Source organism: Alosa pseudoharengus, unplaced genomic scaffold, assembly GCF_046254945.1.
Source record: "Alosa pseudoharengus isolate Yale_2024_CS ecotype anadromous, Long Island Sound unplaced genomic scaffold, YU_APseudo_1.1 YU_APseudo_1.1_scf_10, whole genome shotgun sequence".
NCBI lineage: Eukaryota > Metazoa > Chordata > Actinopteri > Clupeiformes > Clupeidae > Alosa > Alosa pseudoharengus.
Genome location: NW_027468565.1, coordinates 20,390,861 through 20,407,777, shown reverse-complemented (window position 1 = coordinate 20,407,777; position 16,917 = coordinate 20,390,861). Strand labels below are relative to the sequence as shown.

General features: G+C 44.0%; 1 protein-coding gene and 55 non-coding genes across 57 annotated transcripts in view; 1 reads left to right on the top strand and 55 right to left on the bottom strand.

Annotated features, from left to right (window-relative positions):
* Nucleotides 1-16,917, top strand: part of LOC143103338 (SH3 domain-containing kinase-binding protein 1) — a 113,779-nt gene that overhangs the window by 42,819 nt on the left and 54,043 nt on the right. The gene's annotated exons all lie outside the window — the stretch shown is intronic.
* trnai-uau (transfer RNA isoleucine (anticodon UAU)) lies at nt 122-214 on the bottom strand. The gene is given in 2 exon segments: nt 122-157; nt 177-214. It is a non-coding gene; the product is annotated as a tRNA-Ile (tRNA).
* trnai-uau (transfer RNA isoleucine (anticodon UAU)) lies at nt 340-432 on the bottom strand. The gene is given in 2 exon segments: nt 340-375; nt 395-432. It is a non-coding gene; the product is annotated as a tRNA-Ile (tRNA).
* On the bottom strand, nt 558-650 carry trnai-uau (transfer RNA isoleucine (anticodon UAU)). The gene is given in 2 exon segments: nt 558-593; nt 613-650. It is a non-coding gene; the product is annotated as a tRNA-Ile (tRNA).
* On the bottom strand, nt 973-1,065 carry trnai-uau (transfer RNA isoleucine (anticodon UAU)). Its single transcript is given in 2 exon segments — nt 973-1,008; nt 1,028-1,065. It is a non-coding gene; the product is annotated as a tRNA-Ile (tRNA).
* trnai-uau (transfer RNA isoleucine (anticodon UAU)) lies at nt 1,191-1,283 on the bottom strand. Its single transcript is given in 2 exon segments — nt 1,191-1,226; nt 1,246-1,283. It is a non-coding gene; the product is annotated as a tRNA-Ile (tRNA).
* On the bottom strand, nt 1,606-1,698 carry trnai-uau (transfer RNA isoleucine (anticodon UAU)). Its single transcript is given in 2 exon segments — nt 1,606-1,641; nt 1,661-1,698. It is a non-coding gene; the product is annotated as a tRNA-Ile (tRNA).
* trnai-uau (transfer RNA isoleucine (anticodon UAU)) lies at nt 1,824-1,916 on the bottom strand. The gene is given in 2 exon segments: nt 1,824-1,859; nt 1,879-1,916. It is a non-coding gene; the product is annotated as a tRNA-Ile (tRNA).
* Nucleotides 2,036-2,128, bottom strand: trnai-uau (transfer RNA isoleucine (anticodon UAU)). Its single transcript is given in 2 exon segments — nt 2,036-2,071; nt 2,091-2,128. It is a non-coding gene; the product is annotated as a tRNA-Ile (tRNA).
* Nucleotides 2,451-2,543, bottom strand: trnal-uaa (transfer RNA leucine (anticodon UAA)). Its single transcript is given in 2 exon segments — nt 2,451-2,486; nt 2,506-2,543. It is a non-coding gene; the product is annotated as a tRNA-Leu (tRNA).
* trnai-uau (transfer RNA isoleucine (anticodon UAU)) lies at nt 2,669-2,761 on the bottom strand. The gene is given in 2 exon segments: nt 2,669-2,704; nt 2,724-2,761. It is a non-coding gene; the product is annotated as a tRNA-Ile (tRNA).
* Nucleotides 3,084-3,176, bottom strand: trnai-uau (transfer RNA isoleucine (anticodon UAU)). Its single transcript is given in 2 exon segments — nt 3,084-3,119; nt 3,139-3,176. It is a non-coding gene; the product is annotated as a tRNA-Ile (tRNA).
* Nucleotides 3,302-3,394, bottom strand: trnai-uau (transfer RNA isoleucine (anticodon UAU)). Its single transcript is given in 2 exon segments — nt 3,302-3,337; nt 3,357-3,394. It is a non-coding gene; the product is annotated as a tRNA-Ile (tRNA).
* Nucleotides 3,514-3,606, bottom strand: trnai-uau (transfer RNA isoleucine (anticodon UAU)). The gene is given in 2 exon segments: nt 3,514-3,549; nt 3,569-3,606. It is a non-coding gene; the product is annotated as a tRNA-Ile (tRNA).
* Nucleotides 3,929-4,021, bottom strand: trnal-uaa (transfer RNA leucine (anticodon UAA)). The gene is given in 2 exon segments: nt 3,929-3,964; nt 3,984-4,021. It is a non-coding gene; the product is annotated as a tRNA-Leu (tRNA).
* Nucleotides 4,344-4,436, bottom strand: trnai-uau (transfer RNA isoleucine (anticodon UAU)). Its single transcript is given in 2 exon segments — nt 4,344-4,379; nt 4,399-4,436. It is a non-coding gene; the product is annotated as a tRNA-Ile (tRNA).
* trnai-uau (transfer RNA isoleucine (anticodon UAU)) lies at nt 4,562-4,654 on the bottom strand. Its single transcript is given in 2 exon segments — nt 4,562-4,597; nt 4,617-4,654. It is a non-coding gene; the product is annotated as a tRNA-Ile (tRNA).
* On the bottom strand, nt 4,780-4,872 carry trnai-uau (transfer RNA isoleucine (anticodon UAU)). Its single transcript is given in 2 exon segments — nt 4,780-4,815; nt 4,835-4,872. It is a non-coding gene; the product is annotated as a tRNA-Ile (tRNA).
* trnai-uau (transfer RNA isoleucine (anticodon UAU)) lies at nt 5,189-5,281 on the bottom strand. Its single transcript is given in 2 exon segments — nt 5,189-5,224; nt 5,244-5,281. It is a non-coding gene; the product is annotated as a tRNA-Ile (tRNA).
* trnai-uau (transfer RNA isoleucine (anticodon UAU)) lies at nt 5,407-5,499 on the bottom strand. Its single transcript is given in 2 exon segments — nt 5,407-5,442; nt 5,462-5,499. It is a non-coding gene; the product is annotated as a tRNA-Ile (tRNA).
* On the bottom strand, nt 5,625-5,717 carry trnai-uau (transfer RNA isoleucine (anticodon UAU)). The gene is given in 2 exon segments: nt 5,625-5,660; nt 5,680-5,717. It is a non-coding gene; the product is annotated as a tRNA-Ile (tRNA).
* On the bottom strand, nt 6,034-6,126 carry trnai-uau (transfer RNA isoleucine (anticodon UAU)). The gene is given in 2 exon segments: nt 6,034-6,069; nt 6,089-6,126. It is a non-coding gene; the product is annotated as a tRNA-Ile (tRNA).
* trnai-uau (transfer RNA isoleucine (anticodon UAU)) lies at nt 6,255-6,347 on the bottom strand. Its single transcript is given in 2 exon segments — nt 6,255-6,290; nt 6,310-6,347. It is a non-coding gene; the product is annotated as a tRNA-Ile (tRNA).
* On the bottom strand, nt 6,670-6,762 carry trnal-uaa (transfer RNA leucine (anticodon UAA)). Its single transcript is given in 2 exon segments — nt 6,670-6,705; nt 6,725-6,762. It is a non-coding gene; the product is annotated as a tRNA-Leu (tRNA).
* On the bottom strand, nt 7,085-7,177 carry trnai-uau (transfer RNA isoleucine (anticodon UAU)). Its single transcript is given in 2 exon segments — nt 7,085-7,120; nt 7,140-7,177. It is a non-coding gene; the product is annotated as a tRNA-Ile (tRNA).
* On the bottom strand, nt 7,303-7,395 carry trnai-uau (transfer RNA isoleucine (anticodon UAU)). The gene is given in 2 exon segments: nt 7,303-7,338; nt 7,358-7,395. It is a non-coding gene; the product is annotated as a tRNA-Ile (tRNA).
* Nucleotides 7,521-7,613, bottom strand: trnai-uau (transfer RNA isoleucine (anticodon UAU)). The gene is given in 2 exon segments: nt 7,521-7,556; nt 7,576-7,613. It is a non-coding gene; the product is annotated as a tRNA-Ile (tRNA).
* Nucleotides 7,930-8,022, bottom strand: trnai-uau (transfer RNA isoleucine (anticodon UAU)). The gene is given in 2 exon segments: nt 7,930-7,965; nt 7,985-8,022. It is a non-coding gene; the product is annotated as a tRNA-Ile (tRNA).
* On the bottom strand, nt 8,148-8,240 carry trnai-uau (transfer RNA isoleucine (anticodon UAU)). The gene is given in 2 exon segments: nt 8,148-8,183; nt 8,203-8,240. It is a non-coding gene; the product is annotated as a tRNA-Ile (tRNA).
* Nucleotides 8,366-8,458, bottom strand: trnai-uau (transfer RNA isoleucine (anticodon UAU)). The gene is given in 2 exon segments: nt 8,366-8,401; nt 8,421-8,458. It is a non-coding gene; the product is annotated as a tRNA-Ile (tRNA).
* On the bottom strand, nt 8,781-8,873 carry trnal-uaa (transfer RNA leucine (anticodon UAA)). Its single transcript is given in 2 exon segments — nt 8,781-8,816; nt 8,836-8,873. It is a non-coding gene; the product is annotated as a tRNA-Leu (tRNA).
* On the bottom strand, nt 9,196-9,288 carry trnai-uau (transfer RNA isoleucine (anticodon UAU)). Its single transcript is given in 2 exon segments — nt 9,196-9,231; nt 9,251-9,288. It is a non-coding gene; the product is annotated as a tRNA-Ile (tRNA).
* On the bottom strand, nt 9,417-9,509 carry trnai-uau (transfer RNA isoleucine (anticodon UAU)). The gene is given in 2 exon segments: nt 9,417-9,452; nt 9,472-9,509. It is a non-coding gene; the product is annotated as a tRNA-Ile (tRNA).
* trnal-uaa (transfer RNA leucine (anticodon UAA)) lies at nt 9,832-9,924 on the bottom strand. The gene is given in 2 exon segments: nt 9,832-9,867; nt 9,887-9,924. It is a non-coding gene; the product is annotated as a tRNA-Leu (tRNA).
* Nucleotides 10,247-10,339, bottom strand: trnai-uau (transfer RNA isoleucine (anticodon UAU)). Its single transcript is given in 2 exon segments — nt 10,247-10,282; nt 10,302-10,339. It is a non-coding gene; the product is annotated as a tRNA-Ile (tRNA).
* On the bottom strand, nt 10,465-10,557 carry trnai-uau (transfer RNA isoleucine (anticodon UAU)). Its single transcript is given in 2 exon segments — nt 10,465-10,500; nt 10,520-10,557. It is a non-coding gene; the product is annotated as a tRNA-Ile (tRNA).
* Nucleotides 10,683-10,775, bottom strand: trnai-uau (transfer RNA isoleucine (anticodon UAU)). The gene is given in 2 exon segments: nt 10,683-10,718; nt 10,738-10,775. It is a non-coding gene; the product is annotated as a tRNA-Ile (tRNA).
* Nucleotides 10,901-10,993, bottom strand: trnai-uau (transfer RNA isoleucine (anticodon UAU)). Its single transcript is given in 2 exon segments — nt 10,901-10,936; nt 10,956-10,993. It is a non-coding gene; the product is annotated as a tRNA-Ile (tRNA).
* trnai-uau (transfer RNA isoleucine (anticodon UAU)) lies at nt 11,119-11,211 on the bottom strand. Its single transcript is given in 2 exon segments — nt 11,119-11,154; nt 11,174-11,211. It is a non-coding gene; the product is annotated as a tRNA-Ile (tRNA).
* On the bottom strand, nt 11,528-11,620 carry trnai-uau (transfer RNA isoleucine (anticodon UAU)). The gene is given in 2 exon segments: nt 11,528-11,563; nt 11,583-11,620. It is a non-coding gene; the product is annotated as a tRNA-Ile (tRNA).
* Nucleotides 11,746-11,838, bottom strand: trnai-uau (transfer RNA isoleucine (anticodon UAU)). Its single transcript is given in 2 exon segments — nt 11,746-11,781; nt 11,801-11,838. It is a non-coding gene; the product is annotated as a tRNA-Ile (tRNA).
* Nucleotides 11,964-12,056, bottom strand: trnai-uau (transfer RNA isoleucine (anticodon UAU)). The gene is given in 2 exon segments: nt 11,964-11,999; nt 12,019-12,056. It is a non-coding gene; the product is annotated as a tRNA-Ile (tRNA).
* Nucleotides 12,391-12,483, bottom strand: trnai-uau (transfer RNA isoleucine (anticodon UAU)). The gene is given in 2 exon segments: nt 12,391-12,426; nt 12,446-12,483. It is a non-coding gene; the product is annotated as a tRNA-Ile (tRNA).
* On the bottom strand, nt 12,609-12,701 carry trnai-uau (transfer RNA isoleucine (anticodon UAU)). The gene is given in 2 exon segments: nt 12,609-12,644; nt 12,664-12,701. It is a non-coding gene; the product is annotated as a tRNA-Ile (tRNA).
* trnai-uau (transfer RNA isoleucine (anticodon UAU)) lies at nt 12,827-12,919 on the bottom strand. Its single transcript is given in 2 exon segments — nt 12,827-12,862; nt 12,882-12,919. It is a non-coding gene; the product is annotated as a tRNA-Ile (tRNA).
* On the bottom strand, nt 13,045-13,137 carry trnai-uau (transfer RNA isoleucine (anticodon UAU)). The gene is given in 2 exon segments: nt 13,045-13,080; nt 13,100-13,137. It is a non-coding gene; the product is annotated as a tRNA-Ile (tRNA).
* On the bottom strand, nt 13,472-13,564 carry trnai-uau (transfer RNA isoleucine (anticodon UAU)). The gene is given in 2 exon segments: nt 13,472-13,507; nt 13,527-13,564. It is a non-coding gene; the product is annotated as a tRNA-Ile (tRNA).
* trnai-uau (transfer RNA isoleucine (anticodon UAU)) lies at nt 13,690-13,782 on the bottom strand. The gene is given in 2 exon segments: nt 13,690-13,725; nt 13,745-13,782. It is a non-coding gene; the product is annotated as a tRNA-Ile (tRNA).
* On the bottom strand, nt 13,908-14,000 carry trnai-uau (transfer RNA isoleucine (anticodon UAU)). Its single transcript is given in 2 exon segments — nt 13,908-13,943; nt 13,963-14,000. It is a non-coding gene; the product is annotated as a tRNA-Ile (tRNA).
* On the bottom strand, nt 14,317-14,409 carry trnal-uaa (transfer RNA leucine (anticodon UAA)). The gene is given in 2 exon segments: nt 14,317-14,352; nt 14,372-14,409. It is a non-coding gene; the product is annotated as a tRNA-Leu (tRNA).
* On the bottom strand, nt 14,950-15,042 carry trnai-uau (transfer RNA isoleucine (anticodon UAU)). Its single transcript is given in 2 exon segments — nt 14,950-14,985; nt 15,005-15,042. It is a non-coding gene; the product is annotated as a tRNA-Ile (tRNA).
* Nucleotides 15,365-15,457, bottom strand: trnai-uau (transfer RNA isoleucine (anticodon UAU)). Its single transcript is given in 2 exon segments — nt 15,365-15,400; nt 15,420-15,457. It is a non-coding gene; the product is annotated as a tRNA-Ile (tRNA).
* trnai-uau (transfer RNA isoleucine (anticodon UAU)) lies at nt 15,774-15,866 on the bottom strand. Its single transcript is given in 2 exon segments — nt 15,774-15,809; nt 15,829-15,866. It is a non-coding gene; the product is annotated as a tRNA-Ile (tRNA).
* On the bottom strand, nt 15,992-16,084 carry trnai-uau (transfer RNA isoleucine (anticodon UAU)). The gene is given in 2 exon segments: nt 15,992-16,027; nt 16,047-16,084. It is a non-coding gene; the product is annotated as a tRNA-Ile (tRNA).
* On the bottom strand, nt 16,210-16,302 carry trnai-uau (transfer RNA isoleucine (anticodon UAU)). Its single transcript is given in 2 exon segments — nt 16,210-16,245; nt 16,265-16,302. It is a non-coding gene; the product is annotated as a tRNA-Ile (tRNA).
* On the bottom strand, nt 16,619-16,711 carry trnal-uaa (transfer RNA leucine (anticodon UAA)). Its single transcript is given in 2 exon segments — nt 16,619-16,654; nt 16,674-16,711. It is a non-coding gene; the product is annotated as a tRNA-Leu (tRNA).

Here is a 16,917-nt window from a genome sequence, read left to right as displayed (position 1 = left end):
GGGATTGTGTAGTAATACAGACAGAACAGAGGAATCATTCAGCACTATTTTCTACAAATTCTGGTTTCATTGAAGATGAGCGGAATATGTCAGGAGCCAAAGTAATTTCTTAAAGAGTAGATGCTCCAGGTGAGGCTTGAACTCACAACCTCGGCATTGCTCTGCAGGAACTGTCTTATAAGTACCGCGGGCTAACCGATTGCGCCACTGGAGCCGTAGGGATTATGTAGTAATACAGACAGAACAGAGGAATCATTCAGCACTATTTTCTACAAATTCTGGTTTCATTGAAGATGCGCTGAATATGTCAGGAGCCAAAGTAATTTCTTAAAGAGTAGATGCTCTAGGTGAGGCTTGAACTCACAACCTCAGCATTGCTCAGCAGGAACTGTCTTATAAGTACCGCGCGCTAACCGATTGCGCCACTGGAGCCGTAGGGATTGTGTAGTAATACAGACAGAACAGAGGAATCATTCAGCACTATTTTCTACAAATTCTGGTTTCATTGAAGATGAGCGGAATATGTCAGGAGCCAAAGTAATTTCTTAAAGAGTAGATGCTCCAGGTGAGGCTTGAACTCACAACCTCGGCATTGCTCTGCAGGAACTGTCTTATAAGTACCGCGGGCTAACCGATTGCGCCACTGGAGCCGTAGGGATTGTGTAGTAATACAGAGAGAACAGAGGAGTCATTCAGCACTATTTTCTAGAAATTCTCGTTTCAACGAAGATGAGCTGAATATGACAGGAGTCAAAGTAATTTCTTAAAAAGTAGATGCTCGAACTCACAACCTCGGCATTGCTCTGCAGGAACTGTCTTATAAGTACCGCGGGCTAACCGATTGCGCCACTGGAAGTGTGTAGTAATACAGACAGAACAGAGGAGTCATTCAGCACTATTTTCTACAAATTCTGGTTTCATTGAAGATGCGCTGAATATGTCAGGAGCCAAAGTAATTTCTTAAAGAGTAGATGCTCCAGGTGAGGCTTGAACTCACAACCTCGGCATTGCTCAGCAGGAACTGTCTTATAAGTACCGCGCGCTAACCGATTGCGCCACTGGAGCCGTAGGGATTGTGTAGTAATACAGACAGAACAGAGGAATCATTCAGCACTATTTTCTACAAATTCTGGTTTCATTGAAGATGAGCGGAATATGTCAGGAGCCAAAGTAATTTCTTAAAGAGTAGATGCTCCAGGTGAGGCTTGAACTCACAACCTCGGCATTGCTCTGCAGGAACTGTCTTATAAGTACCGCGGGCTAACCGATTGCGCCACTGGAGCCGTAGGGATTGTGTAGTAATACAGAGAGAACAGAGGAGTCATTCAGCACTATTTTCTAGAAATTCTCGTTTCAACGAAGATGAGCTGAATATGACAGGAGTCAAAGTAATTTCTTAAAAAGTAGATGCTCGAACTCACAACCTCGGCATTGCTCTGCAGGAACTGTCTTATAAGTACCGCGGGCTAACCGATTGCGCCACTGGAAGTGTGTAGTAATACAGACAGAACAGAGGAGTCATTCAGCACTATTTTCTACAAATTCTGGTTTCATTGAAGATGCGCTGAATATGTCAGGAGCCAAAGTAATTTCTTAAAGAGTAGATGCTCCAGGTGAGGCTTGAACTCACAACCTCGGCATTGCTCAGCAGGAACTGTCTTATAAGTACCGCGCGCAAACCGATTGCGCCACTGGAGCCATAGGGATTGTGTAGTAATACAGACAGAACAGAGGAATCATTCAGCACTATTTTCTACAAATTCTGGTTTCATTGAAGATGAGCTGAATATGTCAGGAGCCAAAGTAATTTCTTAAAGAGTAGATGCTCCAGGTGAGGCTCGAACTCACAACCTCGGCATTGCTCAGCAGGAACTGTCTTATAAGTACCGCGCGCTAACCGATTGCGCCACTGGAGCCATAAAGTAGTAATACAGAGAGAACAGAGGAGTCATTCAGCACTATTTTCTAGAAATTCTCGTTTCAAAGAAGATGAGCTGAATATGACAGGAGTCAAAGTAATTTCTTAAAAAGTAGATGCTCCAGGTGAGGCTCGAACTCACAACCTCGGCATTGCTCAGCAGGAACTGTCTTATAAGTACCGCGCGCTAACCGATTGCGCCACTGGAGCCATAAAGAGCGTGTAGTAATACACAGAGAACAGAGGAGTCATTCAGCACTATTTTCTAGAAATTCTCGTTTCAAAGAAGATGAGCTGAATATGACAGGAGTCAAAGTAATTTCTTAAAAAGTAGATGCTCGAACTCACAAGCTCGGCATTGCTCTGCAGGAACTGTCTTATAAGTACCGCGCGCTAACCGATTGCGCCACTGGAAGTGTGTAGTAATACAGACAGAACAGAGGACTCATTCAGCACTATTTTCTACAAATTCTGGTTTCATTGAAGATGCGCTGAATATGTCAGGAGCCAAAGTAATTTCTTAAAGATTAGATGCTCCAGGTGAGGCTCGAACTCACAACCTCGGCATTGCTCAGCAGGAACTGTCTTTTAAGTACCGCGCGCTAACTGATTGCGCCACTGGAGCCGTAGGGATTGTGTAGTAATACAGACAGAACAGAGGAATCATTCAGCACTATTTTCTACAAATTCTGGTTTCATTGAAGATGAGCGGAATATGTCAGGAGCCAAAGTAATTTCTTAAAGAGTAGATGCTCCAGGTGAGGCTTGAACTCACAACCTCGGCATTGCTCTGCAGGAACTGTCTTATAAGTACCGCGGGCTAACCGATTGCGCCACTGGAGCCGTAGGGATTGTGTAGTAATACAGAGAGAACAGAGGAGTCATTCAGCACTATTTTCTAGAAATTCTCGTTTCAACGAAGATGAGCTGAATATGACAGGAGTCAAAGTAATTTCTTAAAAAGTAGATGCTCGAACTCACAACCTCGGCATTGCTCTGCAGGAACTGTCTTATAAGTACCGCGGGCTAACCGATTGCGCCACTGGAAGTGTGTAGTAATACAGACAGAACAGAGGAGTCATTCAGCACTATTTTCTACAAATTCTGGTTTCATTGAAGATGCGCTGAATATGTCAGGAGCCAAAGTAATTTCTTAAAGAGTAGATGCTCCAGGTGAGGCTTGAACTCACAACCTCGGCATTGCTCAGCAGGAACTGTCTTATAAGTACCGCGCGCAAACCGATTGCGCCACTGGAGCCATAGGGATTGTGTAGTAATACAGACAGAACAGAGGAATCATTCAGCACTATTTTCTACAAATTCTGGTTTCATTGAAGATGAGCTGAATATGTCAGGAGCCAAAGTAATTTCTTAAAGAGTAGATGCTCCAGGTGAGGCTCGAACTCACAACCTCGGCATTGCTCAGCAGGAACTGTCTTATAAGTACCGCGCGCTAACCGATTGCGCCACTGGAGCCATAAAGTAGTAATACAGAGAGAACAGAGGAGTCATTCAGCACTATTTTCTAGAAATTCTCGTTTCAAAGAAGATGAGCTGAATATGACAGGAGTCAAAGTAATTTCTTAAAAAGTAGATGCTCCAGGTGAGGCTCGAACTCACAACCTCGGCATTGCTCAGCAGGAACTGTCTTATAAGTACCGCGCGCTAACCGATTGCGCCACTGGAGCCATAAAGAGCGTGTAGTAATACACAGAGAACAGAGGAGTCATTCAGCACTATTTTCTAGAAATTCTCGTTTCAAAGAAGATGAGCTGAATATGACAGGAGTCAAAGTAATTTCTTAAAAAGTAGATGCTCGAACTCACAAGCTCGGCATTGCTCTGCAGGAACTGTCTTATAAGTACCGCGCGCTAACCGATTGCGCCACTGGAAGTGTGTAGTAATACAGACAGAACAGAGGACTCATTCAGCACTATTTTCTACAAATTCTGGTTTCATTGAAGATGCGCTGAATATGTCAGGAGCCAAAGTAATTTCTTAAAGATTAGATGCTCCAGGTGAGGCTCGAACTCACAACCTCGGCATTGCTCAGCAGGAACTGTCTTTTAAGTACCGCGCGCTAACTGATTGCGCCACTGGAGCCATAGGGATTGTGTAGTAATACAGAGAGAACAGAGGAGTCATTCAGCACTATTTTCTAGAAATTCTCGTTTCAACGAAGATGAGCTGAATATGACAGGAGTCAAAGTAATTTCTTAAAAAGTAGATGCTCGAACTCACAACCTCGGCATTGCTCTGCAGGAACTGTCTTATAAGTACCGCGGGCTAACCGATTGCGCCACTGGAAGTGTGTAGTAATACAGACAGAACAGAGGAGTCATTCAGCACTATTTTCTACAAATTCTGGTTTCATTGAAGATGCGCTGAATATGTCAGGAGCCAAAGTAATTTCTTAAAGAGTAGATGCTCCAGGTGAGGCTTGAACACACAACCTCGGCATTGCTCAGCAGGAACTGTCTTATAAGTACCGCGCGCAAACCGATTGCGCCACTGGAGCCATAGGGATTGTGTAGTAATACAGACAGAACAGAGGAATCATTCAGCACTATTTTCTACAAATTCTGGTTTCATTGAAGATGAGCTGAATATGTCAGGAGCCAAAGTAATTTCTTAAAGAGTAGATGCTCCAGGTGAGGCTCGAACTCACAACCTCGGCATTGCTCAGCAGGAACTGTCTTATAAGTACCGCGCGCTAACCGATTGCGCCACTGGAGCCATAGGGACTGTGTAGTAATACAGACAGAACAGAGGAATCATTCAGCACTATTTTCTACAAATTCTGGTTTCATTGAAGATGAGCTGAATATGTCAGGAGCCAAAGTAATTTCTTAAAGAGTAGATGCTCCAGGTGAGGCTCGAACTCACAACCTCGGCATTGCTCAGCAGGAACTGTCTTATAAGTACCGCGCGCTAACCGATTGCGCCACTGGAGCCATAAAGTAGTAATACAGAGAGAACAGAGGAGTCATTCAGCACTATTTTCTAGAAATTCTCGTTTCAAAGAAGATGAGCTGAATATGACAGGAGTCAAAGTAATTTCTTAAAAAGTAGATGCTCGAACTCACAACCTCGGCATTGCTCTGCAGGAACTGTCTTATAAGTACCGCGCGCTAACCGATTGTGCCACTGGAAGTGTGTAGTAATACAGACAGAACAGAGGAGTCATTCAGCACTATTTTCTACAAATTCTGGTTTCATTGAAGATGCGCTGAATATGTCAGGAGCCAAAGTAATTTCTTAAAGAGTAGATGCTCTAGGTGAGGCTTGAACTCACAACCTCAGCATTGCTCAGCAGGAACTGTCTTATAAGTACCGCGCGCTAACCGATTGCGCCACTGGAGCCGTAGGGATTGTGTAGTAATACAGACAGAACAGAGGAATCATTCAGCACTATTTTCTACAAATTCTGGTTTCATTGAAGATGCGCTGAATATGTCAGGAGCCAAAGTAATTTCTTAAAGAGTAGATGCTCTAGGTGAGGCTTGAACTCACAACCTCAGCATTGCTCAGCAGGAACTGTCTTATAAGTACCGCGCGCTAACCGATTGCGCCACTGGAGCCGTAGGGATTGTGTAGTAATACAGACAGAACAGAGGAATCATTCAGCACTATTTTCTACAAATTCTGGTTTCATTGAAGATGAGCTGAATATGTCAGGAGCCAAAGTAATTTCTTAAAGAGTAGATGCTCCAGGTGAGGCTCGAACTCACAACCTCGGCATTGCTCAGCAGGAACTGTCTTATAAGTACCGCGCGCTAACCGATTGCGCCACTGGAGCCATAAAGTAGTAATACAGAGAGAACAGAGGAGTCATTCAGCACTATTTTCTAGAAATTCTCGTTTCAAAGAAGATGAGCTGAATATGACAGGAGTCAAAGTAATTTCTTAAAAAGTAGATGCTCGAACTCACAAGCTCGGCATTGCTCTGCAGGAACTGTCTTATAAGTACCGCGCGCTAACTGATTGCGCCACTGGAAGTGTGTAGTAATACAGACAGAACAGAGGAGTCATTCAGCACTATTTTCTACAAATTCTGGTTTCATGGAAGATGCGCTGAATATGTCAGGAGCCAAAGTAATTTCTTAAAGAGTAGATGCTCCAGGAGAGGCTCGAACTCACAACCTCGGCATTGCTCAGCAGGAACTGTCTTATAAGTACTGCGCGCTAACCGATTGCGCCACTGGAGCCATAGGGATTGTGTAGTAATACAGACAGAACAGAGGAATCATTCAGCACTATTTTCTACAAATTCTTCATCAAATATTGAAGATGAGCTGAATATGTCAGGAGCCAAAGTAATTTCTTAAGGAGTAGATGCTCCAGGTGAGGCTCGAACTCACAACCTCGGCATTGCTCAGCAGGAACTGTCTTATAAGTACCGCGCGCTAACCGATTGCGCCACTGGAGCCATAAAGAGCGTGTAGTAATACAGAGAGAACAGAGGAGTCATTCAGCACTATTTTCTAGAAATTCTCGTTTCAAAGAAGATGAGCTGAATATGACAGGAGTCAAAGTAATTTCTTAAAAAGTAGATGCTCGAACTCACAAGCTCGGCATTGCTCTGCAGGAACTGTCTTATAAGTACCGCGCGCTAACCGATTGCGCCACTGGAAGTGTGTAGTAATACAGACAGAACAGAGGACTCATTCAGCACTATTTTCTACAAATTCTGGTTTCATTGAAGATGCGCTGAATATGTCAGGAGCCAAAGTAATTTCTTAAAGATTAGATGCTCCAGGTGAGGCTCGAACTCACAACCTCGGCATTGCTCAGCAGGAACTGTCTTTTAAGTACCGCGCGCTAACTGATTGCGCCACTGGAGCCATAGGGATTGTGTAGTAATACAGAGAGAACAGAGGAGTCATTCAGCACTATTTTCTAGAAATTCTCGTTTCAACGAAGATGAGCTGAATATGACAGGAGTCAAAGTAATTTCTTAAAAAGTAGATGCTCGAACTCACAACCTCGGCATTGCTCTGCAGGAACTGTCTTATAAGTACCGCGGGCTAACCGATTGCGCCACTGGAAGTGTGTAGTAATACAGACAGAACAGAGGAGTCATTCAGCACTATTTTCTACAAATTCTGGTTTCATTGAAGATGCGCTGAATATGTCAGGAGCCAAAGTAATTTCTTAAAGAGTAGATGCTCCAGGTGAGGCTTGAACTCACAACCTCGGCATTGCTCAGCAGGAACTGTCTTATAAGTACCGCGCGCAAACCGATTGCGCCACTGGAGCCATAGGGATTGTGTAGTAATACAGACAGAACAGAGGAATCATTCAGCACTATTTTCTACAAATTCTGGTTTCATTGAAGATGAGCTGAATATGTCAGGAGCCAAAGTAATTTCTTAAAGAGTAGATGCTCCAGGTGAGGCTCGAACTCACAACCTCGGCATTGCTCAGCAGGAACTGTCTTATAAGTACCGCGCGCTAACCGATTGCGCCACTGGAGCCATAGGGACTGTGTAGTAATACAGACAGAACAGAGGAATCATTCAGCACTATTTTCTACAAATTCTGGTTTCATTGAAGATGAGCTGAATATGTCAGGAGCCAAAGTAATTTCTTAAAGAGTAGATGCTCCAGGTGAGGCTCGAACTCACAACCTCGGCATTGCTCAGCAGGAACTGTCTTATAAGTACCGCGCGCTAACCGATTGCGCCACTGGAGCCATAAAGTAGTAATACAGAGAGAACAGAGGAGTCATTCAGCACTATTTTCTAGAAATTCTCGTTTCAAAGAAGATGAGCTGAATATGACAGGAGTCAAAGTAATTTCTTAAAAAGTAGATGCTCGAACTCACAACCTCGGCATTGCTCTGCAGGAACTGTCTTATAAGTACCGCGCGCTAACCGATTGTGCCACTGGAAGTGTGTAGTAATACAGACAGAACAGAGGAGTCATTCAGCACTATTTTCTACAAATTCTGGTTTCATTGAAGATGCGCTGAATATGTCAGGAGCCAAAGTAATTTCTTAAAGAGTAGATGCTCTAGGTGAGGCTTGAACTCACAACCTCAGCATTGCTCAGCAGGAACTGTCTTATAAGTACCGCGCGCTAACCGATTGCGCCACTGGAGCCGTAGGGATTGTGTAGTAATACAGACAGAACAGAGGAATCATTCAGCACTATTTTCTACAAATTCTGGTTTCATTGAAGATGCGCTGAATATGTCAGGAGCCAAAGTAATTTCTTAAAGAGTAGATGCTCTAGGTGAGGCTTGAACTCACAACCTCAGCATTGCTCAGCAGGAACTGTCTTATAAGTACCGCGCGCTAACCGATTGCGCCACTGGAGCCGTAGGGATTGTGTAGTAATACAGACAGAACAGAGGAATCATTCAGCACTATTTTCTACAAATTCTGGTTTCATTGAAGATGAGCTGAATATGTCAGGAGCCAAAGTAATTTCTTAAAGAGTAGATGCTCCAGGTGAGGCTCGAACTCACAACCTCGGCATTGCTCAGCAGGAACTGTCTTATAAGTACCGCGCGCTAACCGATTGCGCCACTGGAGCCATAAAGAGCGTGTAGTAATACAGAGAGAACAGAGGAGTCATTCAGCACTATTTTCTAGAAATTCTCGTTTCAAAGAAGATGAGCTGAATATGACAGGAGTCAAAGTAATTTCTTAAAAAGTAGATGCTCGAACTCACAAGCTCGGCATTGCTCTGCAGGAACTGTCTTATAAGTACCGCGCGCTAACCGATTGCGCCACTGGAAGTGTGTAGTAATACAGACAGAACAGAGGACTCATTCAGCACTATTTTCTACAAATTCTGGTTTCATTGAAGATGCGCTGAATATGTCAGGAGCCAAAGTAATTTCTTAAAGATTAGATGCTCCAGGTGAGGCTCGAACTCACAACCTCGGCATTGCTCAGCAGGAACTGTCTTTTAAGTACCGCGCGCTAACTGATTGCGCCACTGGAGCCATAGGGATTGTGTAGTAATACAGAGAGAACAGAGGAGTCATTCAGCACTATTTTCTAGAAATTCTCGTTTCAACGAAGATGAGCTGAATATGACAGGAGTCAAAGTAATTTCTTAAAAAGTAGATGCTCGAACTCACAAGCTCGGCATTGCTCTGCAGGAACTGTCTTATAAGTACCGCGCGCTAACTGATTGCGCCACTGGAAGTGTGTAGTAATACAGACAGAACAGAGGAGTCATTCAGCACTATTTTCTACAAATTCTGGTTTCATGGAAGATGCGCTGAATATGTCAGGAGCCAAAGTAATTTCTTAAAGAGTAGATGCTCCAGGAGAGGCTCGAACTCACAACCTCGGCATTGCTCAGCAGGAACTGTCTTATAAGTACTGCGCGCTAACCGATTGCGCCACTGGAGCCATAGGGATTGTGTAGTAATACAGACAGAACAGAGGAATCATTCAGCACTATTTTCTACAAATTCTTCATCAAATATTGAAGATGAGCTGAATATGTCAGGAGCCAAAGTAATTTCTTAAGGAGTAGATGCTCCAGGTGAGGCTCGAACTCACAACCTCGGCATTGCTCAGCAGGAACTGTCTTATAAGTACCGCGCGCTAACCGATTGCGCCACTGGAGCCATAAAGAGCGTGTAGTAATACAGAGAGAACAGAGGAGTCATTCAGCACTATTTTCTAGAAATTCTCGTTTCAAAGAAGATGAGCTGAATATGACAGGAGTCAAAGTAATTTCTTAAAAAGTAGATGCTCGAACTCACAAGCTCGGCATTGCTCTGCAGGAACTGTCTTATAAGTACCGCGCGCTAACCGATTGCGCCACTGGAAGTGTGTAGTAATACAGACAGAACAGAGGACTCATTCAGCACTATTTTCTACAAATTCTGGTTTCATTGAAGATGCGCTGAATATGTCAGGAGCCAAAGTAATTTCTTAAAGATTAGATGCTCCAGGTGAGGCTCGAACTCACAACCTCGGCATTGCTCAGCAGGAACTGTCTTTTAAGTACCGCGCGCTAACTGATTGCGCCACTGGAGCCATAGGGATTGTGTAGTAATACAGAGAGAACAGAGGAGTCATTCAGCACTATTTTCTAGAAATTCTCGTTTCAACGAAGATGAGCTGAATATGACAGGAGTCAAAGTAATTTCTTAAAAAGTAGATGCTCGAACTCACAACCTCGGCATTGCTCTGCAGGAACTGTCTTATAAGTACCGCGGGCTAACCGATTGCGCCACTGGAAGTGTGTAGTAATACAGACAGAACAGAGGAGTCATTCAGCACTATTTTCTACAAATTCTGGTTTCATTGAAGATGCGCTGAATATGTCAGGAGCCAAAGTAATTTCTTAAAGAGTAGATGCTCCAGGTGAGGCTTGAACTCACAACCTCGGCATTGCTCAGCAGGAACTGTCTTATAAGTACCGCGCGCAAACCGATTGCGCCACTGGAGCCATAGGGATTGTGTAGTAATACAGACAGAACAGAGGAATCATTCAGCACTATTTTCTACAAATTCTGGTTTCATTGAAGATGAGCTGAATATGTCAGGAGCCAAAGTAATTTCTTAAAGAGTAGATGCTCCAGGTGAGGCTCGAACTCACAACCTCGGCATTGCTCAGCAGGAACTGTCTTATAAGTACCGCGCGCTAACCGATTGCGCCACTGGAGCCATAGGGACTGTGTAGTAATACAGACAGAACAGAGGAATCATTCAGCACTATTTTCTACAAATTCTGGTTTCATTGAAGATGAGCTGAATATGTCAGGAGCCAAAGTAATTTCTTAAAGAGTAGATGCTCCAGGTGAGGCTCGAACTCACAACCTCGGCATTGCTCAGCAGGAACTGTCTTATAAGTACCGCGCGCTAACCGATTGCGCCACTGGAGCCATAGGGACTGTGTAGTAATACAGACAGAACAGAGGAATCATTCAGCACTATTTTCTACAAATTCTGGTTTCATTGAAGATGAGCTGAATATGTCAGGAGCCAAAGTAATTTCTTAAAGAGTAGATGCTCCAGGTGAGGCTCGAACTCACAACCTCGGCATTGCTCAGCAGGAACTGTGTTATAAGTACCGCGCGCTAACCGATTGCGCCACTGGAGCCATAGGGACTGTGTAGTAATACAGACAGAACAGAGGAATCATTCAGCACTATTTTCTACAAATTCTGGTTTCATTGAAGATGAGCTGAATATGTCAGGAGCCAAAGTAATTTCTTAAAGAGTAGATGCTCCAGGTGAGGATCGAACTCACAACCTCGGCATTGCTCAGCAGGAACTGTCTTATAAGTACCGCGCGCTAACCGATTGCGCCACTGGAGCCAGAAAGTAGTAATACAGAGAGAACAGAGGAGTCATTCAGCACTATTTTCTAGAAATTCTCGTTTCAAAGAAGATGAGCTGAATATGACAGGAGTCAAAGTAATTTCTTAAAAAGTAGATGCTCGAACTCACAACCTCGGCATTGCTCTGCAGGAACTGTCTTATAAGTACCGCGCGCTAACCGATTGCGCCACTGGAAGTGTGTAGTAATACAGACAGAACAGAGGAGTCATTCAGCACTATTTTCTACAAATTCTGGTTTCATTGAAGATGCGCTGAATATGTCAGGAGCCAAAGTAATTTCTTAAAGAGTAGATGCTCTAGGTGAGGCTTGAACTCACAACCTCAGCATTGCTCAGCAGGAACTGTCTTATAAGTACCGCGCGCTAACCGATTGCGCCACTGGAGCCGTAGGGATTGTGTAGTAATACAGACAGAACAGAGGAATCATTCAGCACTATTTTCTACAAATTCTGGTTTCATTGAAGATGCGCTGAATATGTCAGGAGCCAAAGTAATTTCTTAAAGTGTAGATGCTCTAGGTGAGGCTTGAACTCACAACCTCAGCATTGCTCAGCAGGAACTGTCTTATAAGTACCGCGCGCTAACCGATTGCGCCACTGGAGCCGTAGGGATTGTGTAGTAATACAGACAGAACAGAGGAATCATTCAGCACTATTTTCTACAAATTCTGGTTTCATTGAAGATGCGCTGAATATGTCAGGAGCCAAAGTAATTTCTTAAAGAGTAGATGCTCTAGGTGAGGCTTGAACTCACAACCTCAGCATTGCTCAGCAGGAACTGTCTTATAAGTACCGCGCGCTAACCGATTGCGCCACTGGAGCCGTAGGGATTGTGTAGTAATACAGACAGAACAGAGGAATCATTCAGCACTATTTTCTACAAATTCTGGTTTCATTGAAGATGAGCGGAATATGTCAGGAGCCAAAGTAATTTCTTAAAGAGTAGATGCTCCAGGTGAGGCTTGAACTCACAACCTCGGCATTGCTCTGCAGGAACTGTCTTATAAGTACCGTGGGCTAACCGATTGCGCCACTGGAAGTGTGTAGTAACACAGACAGAACACAGGAGTCATTCAGCACTATTTTCTACAAATTCTGGTTTCATTGAAGATGCGCTGAATATGTCAGGAGCCAAAGTAATTTCTTAAAGAGTAGATGCTCCAGGTGAGGCTCGAACTCACAACCTCGGCATTGCTCAGCAGGAACTGTCTTATAAGTACCGCGCGCTAACCGATTGCGCCACTGGAGCCATAGGGATTGTGTAGTAATACAGACAGAACAGAGGAATCATTCAGCACTATTTTCTACAAATTCTGGTTTCATTGAAGATGAGCTGAATATGTCAGGAGCCAAAGTAATTTCTTAAAGAGTAGATGCTCCAGGTGAGGCTCGAACTCACAACCTCGGCATTGCTCAGCAGGAACTGTCTTATAAGTACCGCGCGCTAACCGATTGCGCCACTGGAGCCATAGGGATTGTGTAGTAATACAGACAGAACAGAGGAATCATTCAGCACTATTTTCTACAAATTCTGGTTTCATTGAAGATGAGCTGAATATGTCAGGAGCCAAAGTAATTTCTTAAAGAGTAGATGCTCCAGGTGAGGCTCGAACTCACAACCTCGGCATTGCTCAGCAGGAACTGTCTTATAAGTACCGCGCGCTAACCGATTGCGCCACTGGAGCCGTAGGGATTGTGTAGTAATACAGACAGAACAGAGGAATCATTCAGCACTATTTTCTACAAATTCTGGTTTCATTGAAGATGCGCTGAATATGTCAGGAGCCAAAGTAATTTCTTAAAGAGTAGATGCTCCAGGTGAGGCTCGAACTCACAACCTCGGCATTGCTCAGCAGGAACTGTCTTATAAGTACCGCGCGCTAACCGATTGCGCCACTGGAGCCATAGGGATTGTGTAGTAATACAGACAGAACAGAGGAATCATTCAGCACTATTTTCTACAAATTCTGGTTTCATTGAAGATGAGCGGAATATGTCAGGAGCCAAAGTAATTTCTTAAAGAGTAGATGCTCCAGGTGAGGCTTGAACTCACAACCTCGGCATTGCTCTGCAGGAACTGTCTTATAAGTACCGCGGGCTAACCGATTGCGCCACTGGAAGTGTGTAGTAACACAGACAGAACAGAGGAGTCATTCAGCACTATTTTCTACAAATTCTGGTTTCATTGAAGATGCGCTGAATATGTCAGGAGCCAAAGTAATTTCTTAAAGAGTAGATGCTCCAGGTGAGGCTCGAACTCACAACCTCGGCATTGCTCAGCAGGAACTGTCTTATAAGTACCGCGCGCTAACCGATTGCGCCACTGGAGCCATAGGGATTGTGTAGTAATACAGACAGAACAGAGGAATCATTCAGCACTATTTTCTACAAATTCTGGTTTCATTGAAGATGAGCTGAATATGTCAGGAGCCAAAGTAATTTCTTAAAGAGTAGATGCTCCAGGTGAGGCTCGAACTCACAACCTCGGCATTGCTCAGCAGGAACTGTCTTATAAGTACCGCGCGCTAACCGATTGCGCCACTGGAGCCATAGGGATTGTGTAGTAATACAGACAGAACAGAGGAATCATTCAGCACTATTTTCTACAAATTCTGGTTTCATTGAAGATGAGCTGAATATGTCAGGAGCCAAAGTAATTTCTTAAAGAGTAGATGCTCCAGGTGAGGCTCGAACTCACAACCTCGGCATTGCTCAGCAGGAACTGTCTTATAAGTACCGCGCGCTAACCGATTGCGCCACTGGAGCCATAAAGTAGTAATACAGAGAGAACAGAGGAGTCATTCAGCACTATTTTCTAGAAATTCTCGTTTCAAAGAAGATGAGCTGAATATGACAGGAGTCAAAGTAATTTCTTAAAAAGTAGATGCTCGAACTCACAAGCTCGGCATTGCTCTGCAGGAACTGTCTTATAAGTACCGCGCGCTAACCGATTGCGCCACTGGAAGTGTGTAGTAATACAGACAGAACAGAGGAGTCATTCAGCACTATTTTCTACAAATTCTGGTTTCATGGAAGATGCGCTGAATATGTCAGGAGCCAAAGTAATTTCTTAAAGAGTAGATGCTCCAGGTGAGGCTCGAACTCACAACCTCGGCATTGCTCAGCAGGAACTGTCTTTTAAGTACCGCGCGCTAACTGATTGCGCCACTGGAGCCATAGGGATTGTGTAGTAATACAGAGAGAACAGAGGAGTCATTCAGCACTATTTTCTAGAAATTCTCGTTTCAACGAAGATGAGCTGAATATGACAGGAGTCAAAGTAATTTCTTAAAAAGTAGATGCTCGAACTCACAACCTCGGCATTGCTCTGCAGGAACTGTCTTATAAGTACCGCGCGCTAACCGATTGCGCCACTGGAAGTGTGTAGTAATACAGACAGAACAGAGGAGTCATTCAGCACTATTTTCTACAAATTCTGGTTTCATTGAAGATGCGCTGAATATGTCAGGAGCCAAAGTAATTTCTTAAAGAGTAGATGCTCTAGGTGAGGCTTGATCTCACAACCTCAGCATTGCTCAGCAGGAACTGTCTTATAAGTACCGCGCGCTAACCGATTGCGCCACTGGAGCCGTAGGGATTGTGTAGTAATACAGACAGAACAGAGGAGTCATTCAGCACTATTTTCTACAAATTCTGGTTTCATTGAAGATGCGCTGAATATGTCAGGAGCCAAAGTAATTTCTTAAAGAGTAGATGCTCCAGGTGAGGCTCGAACTCACAACCTCGGCATTGCTCAGCAGGAACTGTCTTATAAGTACCGCGCGCTAACCGATTGCGCCACTGGAGCCATAAAGAGCATGTAGTAATACAGAGAGAACAGAGGAGTCATTCAGCACTATTTTCTAGAAATTCTCGTTTCAAAGAAGATGAGCTGAATATGACAGGAGTCAAAGTAATTTCTTAAAAAGTACATGCTCGAACTCACAAGCTCGGCATTGCTCTGCAGGAACTGTCTTATAAGTACCGCGCGCTAACCGATTGCGCCACTGGAAGTGTGTAGTAATACAGACAGAACAGAGGAGTCATTCAGCACTATTTTCTACAAATTCTGGTTTCATGGAAGATGCGCTGAATATGTCAGGAGCCAAAGTAATTTCTTAAAGAGTAGATGCTCCAGGTGAGGCTCGAACTCACAACCTCGGCATTGCTCAGCAGGAACTGTCTTATAAGTACCGCGCGCTAACCGATTGCGCCACTGGAGCCATAAAGTAGTAATACAGAGAGAACAGAGGAGTCATTCAGCACTATTTTCTAGAAATTCTCGTTTCAAAGAAGATGAGCTGAATATGACAGGAGTCAAAGTAATTTCTTAAAAAGTAGATGCTCGAACTCACAAGCTCGGCATTGCTCTGCAGGAACTGTCTTATAAGTACCGCGCGCTAACCGATTGCGCCACTGGAAGTGTGTAGTAATACAGACAGAACAGAGGAGTCATTCAGCACTATTTTCTACAAATTCTGGTTTCATGGAAGATGCGCTGAATATGTCAGGAGCCAAAGTAATTTCTTAAAGAGTAGATGCTCCAGGTGAGGCTCGAACTCACAACCTCGGCATTGCTCAGCAGGAACTGTCTTATAAGTACCGCGCGCTAACCGATTGCGCCACTGGAGCTGTAGGGATTGTGTAGTAATACAGACAGAACAGAGGAATCATTCAGCACTATTTTCTACAAATTCTGGTTTCATTGAAGATGAGCTGAATATGTCAGGAGCCAAAGTAATTTCTTAAAGAGTAGATGCTCCAGGTGAGGCTCGAACTCACAACCTCGGCATTGCTCAGCAGGAACTGTCTTATAAGTACCGCGCGCTAACCGATTGCGCCAGTGGAGCTGTAGGGATTGTGTAGTAATACAGACAGAACAGAGGAATCATTCAGCACTATTTTCTACAAATTCTGGTTTCATTGAAGATGAGCTGAATATGTCAGGAGCCAAAGTAATTTCTTAAAGAGTAGATGCTCCAGGTGAGGCTCGAACTCACAACCTCGGCATTGCTCAGCAGGAACTGTCTTATAAGTACCGCGCGCTAACCGATTGCGCCACTGGAGCCATAAAGTAGTAATACAGAGAGAACAGAGGAGTCATTCAGCACTATTTTCTAGAAATTCTCGTTTCAAAGAAGATGAGCTGAATATGACAGGAGTCAAAGTAATTTCTTAAAAAGTAGATGCTCGAACTCACAAGCTCGGCATTGCTCTGCAGGAACTGTCTTATAAGTACCGCGCGGTAACCGATTGCGCCACTGGAAGTGTGTAGTAATACAGACAGAACAGAGGAGTCATTCAGCACTATTTTCTACAAATTCTGGTTTCATGGAAGATGCGCTGAATATGTCAGGAGCCAAAGTAATTTCTTAAAGAGTAGATGCTCCAGGTGAGGCTCGAACTCACAACCTCGGCATTGCTCAGCAGGATCTGTCTTTTAAGTACCGCGCGCTAACTGATTGCGCCACTGGAGCCATAGGGATTGTGTAGTAATACAGAGAGAACAGAGGAGACATTCAGCACTATTTTCTAGAAATTCTCGTTTCAACGAAGATGAGCTGAATATGACAGGAGTCAAAGTAATTTCTTAAAAAGTAGATGCTCGAACTCACAACCTCGGCATTGCTCTGCAGGAACTGTCTTATAAGTACCGCGCGCTAACCGATTGCGCCACTGGAAG